The sequence below is a fragment of the Ictidomys tridecemlineatus genome, chromosome 9 (genome assembly GCF_052094955.1).
Source record: "Ictidomys tridecemlineatus isolate mIctTri1 chromosome 9, mIctTri1.hap1, whole genome shotgun sequence".
Classification (NCBI taxonomy): Eukaryota; Metazoa; Chordata; class Mammalia; order Rodentia; family Sciuridae; genus Ictidomys; species Ictidomys tridecemlineatus.
This window is the reverse complement of record NC_135485.1, coordinates 31,765,680-31,771,679: the sequence shown is the minus strand read 5'-3', so window position 1 is coordinate 31,771,679 and position 6,000 is coordinate 31,765,680. Positions and strand designations below refer to the sequence as shown.

General features: G+C 46.4%; 1 long non-coding RNA gene across 1 annotated transcript in view; it reads left to right on the top strand.

Moving 5' to 3' along the window:
* LOC120892282 (uncharacterized) overlaps nt 1-6,000 on the top strand; it is a 32,731-nt gene that overhangs the window by 3,540 nt on the left and 23,191 nt on the right. Inside the window, exon 2 of the long non-coding RNA XR_005736882.2 lies at nt 5,093-5,345. This is a non-coding gene — a long non-coding RNA (uncharacterized LOC120892282). The remainder of the gene's footprint in view (nt 1-5,092; nt 5,346-6,000) is intronic.

Below are 6,000 nucleotides of genomic sequence, written 5' to 3'. Positions count from 1 at the left end.
CACTGGTATCGCGGCCTTCATAAACATCGCCATTATGGTTCATAAGGACGCCATTGTGGGGAGGCCGTCCCAAAATAGAAAGAGCTGGGGAGGAGAGGCCTGGAGTCCCGGAGGCCCCCCGCTTTGTCCTCCCCTGGGAGAAGATGGATGGCCAGTGTCACGCAGATGATGACTTGAGACTATTAAATTGTCAGGGGGTGGGGGAGATTCCTTACCAGCCCCTAGCGCTGGTGGAAAATTCTAGAAACAGAAGCAGGAGGTTCTTGGATGGGAGGGAAAGGCCCCCGCAGCTGGTTTAGCGCGGCAGGTTGGAGCCCTGTGGAGGCCAAGTGGAGGGGAGTGGGCAGAAGAGGCTCTGGTTTCCTCCAGGAGCATCCTGATTTCAGCTGCTCTCTGAGTTCAGAGTATAACTGGTGTCACTCTAACACGACAGCCAGGGATGGAGGACTAGCCGGGCCAGAGAAAGGAGAGGGGCAGGAACCCAGGACAGTTGAGGGCTGTGCCAGGAGGGGAGACAATTGTTCCCATTATTCGGAGCTGAGGCCCAAGCCCAGCCTCCATCCCGGTGGGGGGCGCGTCGCTAACTGGATGGAGATGGATGGTGGCATCCTGAGCCCCCGGCGTCGTGTGAGACCCAGGGCAATTACTGTCCCGCCAGGATGGACACACTGCCCGCCACCCCGACCCCACTGCCTGCTCGCGCCGCCTGGGCGTTCTCTGTTGCCTTTACGATAAGCCGACTTGACATAAATAACTCCCGTGCCATGTCCACATCTGCTTGACCTCCTGAAACCCCGAAAATTCTTCACTGCGTTTAGCTATTACATTTTTCTATAGGGAAAAAAATTTTTTTTATGCTGCAAATTCTAGTCCCCGGTCTTGTCCACCTCTGGTTCGGGTTCTGGTGTATTTGGCGTCAATGCAACACAAACCAATTCGCTTGTGCGGGGACGGGTTTCTCTCTGCACATACCGCGGCATGGGTGTGCCATTTCAGGTTTTCCAAGGTCACTCTATAATGCTAGGTGCTCCAGGCCGTGGTCTAGGCTCCCAAATCCTTTCCAGAATCAGGTCTGTTCGCCACAGGGCAGGGACAAAGAGCAAGAAGGGCTGACCCCATACTTGGGACTGTATGAGGGTGCATAGGGGACACCAAGCCAGTGGGGAGGGAAATCCTGGTGACCTGATCTTACAAGGGGTTGGGGTTGGCCAGAAAATGCCACAGTGGCGCCATGCACATGTCACTGGGCGCCAGGACTGGAAGGAGCCCACATGGTAAAAGGAGGGGAATGATTTATTTTAAAAAAGAAAAAAAAAAAAGATTCCCGGATAATTGCTTGGCCAGGTCACTCCAGCTGGAGTGGCCTAGGGATGTCAGAGCCAGCTTTGCTTTCCCAGGTACCCTCTGTGTGAGAGGTGGAGGCAGGTAGCATTATTTGGCCACTGTCCTCCTACCAATCATCTCTGGCCTTGTCAAGCCCAGCTGGGTACAAGTCAAAGCATCAGGAGAGGAACTCAGAACTTCAGAGATGAAAAGGCTTTTTGAAGTCATGTGTCAGAGGAAACTCCAAATGTAAAAGTACAAAAAGTTTCAGGATTCAAAAACTCTGGACACAGTTTTTATGATGATTTAAAAAAAAAAGTCTTAGAAAAAGAATCTTCTAAATGTTCAAATATCTATTCACACTGGCATTGTTGATGTCATTGGAGGTAGGTGTAAACTGGTAGTGTCTCTTTGATTAGTGTCCCTAATTCCATCCATAGCCAGACATTGATCTTTCTTTAATCCCACAAATGTTCTCTGAGGAGATAGTTCCATATGAGACACAAAAGAAACAGAAAACACTGCATTCAACAGACTTTGTTCTCTTTGGGGGAAATCAGCTGTAATTCATACTGAAGGGTTTTCTATGATATACTGGTATGGAACCACAGGAATAGGATTCAGCTAAATTTTCCAGTTCCTGACTTGGAGACCTGCGTCAGGTGCTGAAGGACTTTGACTCTCAGTTTTCCCTTCTGTGAAATAGGCATGTTGGAGATTGCAAGCTCTGGAAATCCTTCTATTCTCTGGGTACACTAAACATGCAATGCTCACAGGCCAGATATGAATGAGCATCAAATTGCCTGTACAGGCTTAAAGGAAAACATTGATTTCTGACTATGCCTCTCAACTTCACACTCTAAATAGTGGAGGACAAAGTACAGGGAATATGTGGAACACACTAGATTGAGAATCTGTCATTGTGTAAAGTTAGTTGACTTACTCGATCTCTCTTAATCTGTTTCTTTTCCTACACAGTAATATCTGCACTACTTACTTTACAAAGTAGTTGTAAGGATCAACTCTGATAATATATGTAAATGTGTTTTGAGAACTAACAAGCAACAGGGAAATTAAAAAATATAGTCAAGGAGCCGTACCTCCAATCTGTAGCAGACACCACCAGGTTGACTGCCTGGCATGGATTGACTTCCTCTTTAGGCTTTTCAGGAGCTGACCACAACTGGAATGACGTACCACTTTCTGGGTTGCTCTCAGGATAGAACTGTCCTTGATTTTTAGCATCTACCTGTGGATACTAAAGAGAAGGTATATAGGTAATATCCCAGAGAGATCTAGCAGATACAGCAGACATACTGCTTCAGTTAGCTTCACCAAATTTTAAGAACTCTGCTGCTTGAAAATAAGATTTACCATTGACTGGGAATAAGTGAGGAGAAAGAACAGCTTTTTGACTGGGCCTCCCTTCTGAAGAAACATGTTTTTATTCTTAATGGAAAAACTAAAACTAAAACCAAACTATCCTTTCCATAATCTGTACCTTGCTAGCAACTTGGTTAGCTCCCTTAGGTTAGGGAGGTGGAGTGAAATTCTAAAAGAAACTTCACCTCCTTTCTGAAATGGGTGGAGGAAAATCCCAGTGACTTTTGAAGAGAAAGGACTTTGGACTCTCCTGAGGAAGTGTGTAGCCTCTGAGGGGAAAACCCCTGAAGGTGGGGTGGGGTGATGTGGGATGGTAATGAAGCCCTGATAGTCAGAAGGTTGATAAAACCACCCAGGTAACCTGTGGAACTAGTTCAGCAAATTCCCAGTTAAAGGGAGCTGTCTTTCCTTTCATTCTCTTAACTTTTGTGTTAAATGTTAACCTGATGCTACTGTTCTGGTGCCATTATCACAGAATGTGGATGCAACTGGTTATTTTATCCTCATTATGGGGCTGCCTCATTTGCAGATTTATGCATTTTTGATATTAATTTATTTCTCTCACTGAGCCTACTCTCTTGTTGACTTTCATTGACCCCCCCCCCCGCCTAGTCCCCAATACTTTTCCATATTTAATATTGAAACATTTTTCTCAATACCCCTCTTGGCTTTGTTGCCAGCCATTTGATGGCTGTCCCTAATGGCCTGTGCTGTTTGCTCTGTTCTTGAACTTGGTGGGGTCACACATTCTTAAACAGTGATGTTCTCTGAATGTCCACCCTTGCTGTCCAGCTAAGTTGCCCTGTGTCACAAGCTCTGCCCTTTTCTCCGCCCCTAACTACCAACTGCTCCTAATTGCTTAAACAAACACCTTTCCTAGTGGTGCCCCAGGCCCACTGAGCCTTTTGGGTTTTGTTTAGCTGAGCTGCTAATGTTCTGCCTGGCCCACCGGCAGGTTGGCCTCGCTGACCTGATACATCGAGCAGCTCTTCTCCTTGGAGCGCCTGCCTTGTCCAGTGTCCCCTGGGCCAAAGGCCAGGGTCCGGGCAGGATTGACCAGCTGCTTGAGGTGGCTACAAAAGACACCAAAAGATAACTTCAGCTTGAAGCGGCCAAATGAATGTATTCATTTATCTTTCTCCTCTCCTCCCTCCCACCCCATCCTTATCCACAAACTCAATGTACTGCCTGGCTGGAAACAAGACAAAGGGAAAATATTGGGAAGGGGGGCAAGAGAGGCCCATCTAGCACCAGAAATCTTAGCTCCCTTCTTGGAGGCCGTCTGTTCAGTTTCACAACACTTACAAGACCAATTTCCAGAATTGAAGTTGCCTGGTGTTTTGATTCTTCCTTTGCCTGTGCATTTGTGCCCTGAAGGTCCCTTCCAAATGGATACTAATTGTGGGGGCTGCACGCTGCTGGCTGCTCCAATGCCCCAGGGCCCAGAGGACCTGCTTCTCAAAGCCTTAATTGACAAGGACCTGTCTGTATTTAGGAGCAGCTGGTCCAGAGCGTTGGCACATCAGTGTAATCTTAACGCAGCATCCCTAGCCCGGAGGAGGATGAGGGTAAATGTGGTTAAAATGAAGGAAGATTTATAGCCAGCCCCCTTGGGTAATAGGACAGAAGACAGCTCCCAAGATTTTCCCCTAAGAGGGGGTTCATTCATCAGCTCCTGGGCCTGGTAACCGGGTGGGAGGCATTCTCAAGCTATTATTACTAGTGTGTGTTTGGTGGGCGGGGGGATCTCTGGGGGAGGCCCTCTTGGAACAATTAGGCAGGTGACAATATTCCTCTACCATCCATCGCCCCTAAAACTGGACCCAAGTTTCACAGACCGTGACGCCCGTCTTGCTTGCGCAGGCCTCGGCGCCAGGGCCATTGCCTGGGTCTGGCTCCCGGTCAATGTTGGCGCCGCTGGGAGGCAGGGAAGGGAGAGGGGAGGGCGCTCTGATGCCCTGCCCAGGAACAGAGAGGCTTTCAGTGGCCTCTCGGATTCCTCGTTAGGGTGTTTCAAAGTCCCAAACCGTCGATAGTTGGGATGATTACAGAGACTAGCTTCTCCTTCCTGCGCCCCAGCCGGCCCACCCGGCTCCGCAAGTCCGGGGCTCCACGCTGCGAGCGCCTTTCTGAAACCTGCTCGCTCCTAGATAGGCCATTCAGCCGGTCACAAAGAAGGTTTATTGGTTCAAGAGGGACCCGGTTTTGTTGGGATGTGTGGGAAATACTTTGATGTCCACCCAGTTCGCACGTGTGAACAGGGATAATGGGTTTGGGCATCTTCATTGAAATTTGAAGTTTTAAAAGCAGAAATTCCCTAACTTTTGCCTGTTTTTCTCAACTTTTTCTTTCTTTCTTTTTTTTTTTTTCTTTTTTATTCCTTCAGGAACAATGCCAACATTGAAGTCCTCGGTTGGAGTCTGCACAGTTGGAGATCTTTGGTGCCATTTTAGACATCTTTGGATTTCATCAATCAAACTGACTGCAATTTTCCATAAAAACCCTGAATTTGGGTCAGAAAGTGGGCAAAGTAGATAAAGATCATTCGAGCTGTCTTATAAGATGATAAATAGATATCCTTTCAGGCCAACAATGCCAAAGTGCAGTTTTGTGATTCTCTTCCATGGGTTCTGAATGCAGTGAGTCGAAACGATTTATACATGTTTTCCCATGGTGTAGGGGGTGTCTTACATACTTGTCAATAGTACCCTGACCTTTTTCCCCACTGAGTTGCTAAGTGTGTTAGTTACTTTGGGTTTCTTTTCTTTTTCTTTTTTTTCTTGGTGTGTGTTTTCCCCCAAAATACACTAGAACAGGAAGCTTTTAAAATTTTTGTTCAAATCAATAGACTATGGATCGGATCTAGATAATTCTTTGCAAATAGACTGATTGTAGAAGTCCAGAAGTTGGTACAGAAATTCCATTTACTTTGTGGTTGCTCCAGAGGCACTTTAGACACCATTTTGGACAACATGCTGGGATATAAACTCATTTTCTTAGCGGCAATAACAATACCCACTGGCACTGTGTCCCTCTTACTCTTGAACTTGACAAATGGACTTTTGTATAAGGTGAATAAAAGGAAACACTAGAAATAACAAAAAAGCAACTGCAAAAGACATTAACCCACTACTCCCAGAAATCTTTCAAAATGTTAGCAGACATGATTTCTTAGTGAATAAGAAGATCATTTTATATCTTTCTTCTTCATTAGGAAAAAAACCCTGTTTATTTAGCACATATTACATGCCACTTGCTACTCATTGTCTCCATTTAATTACCCTTTATTTTGAA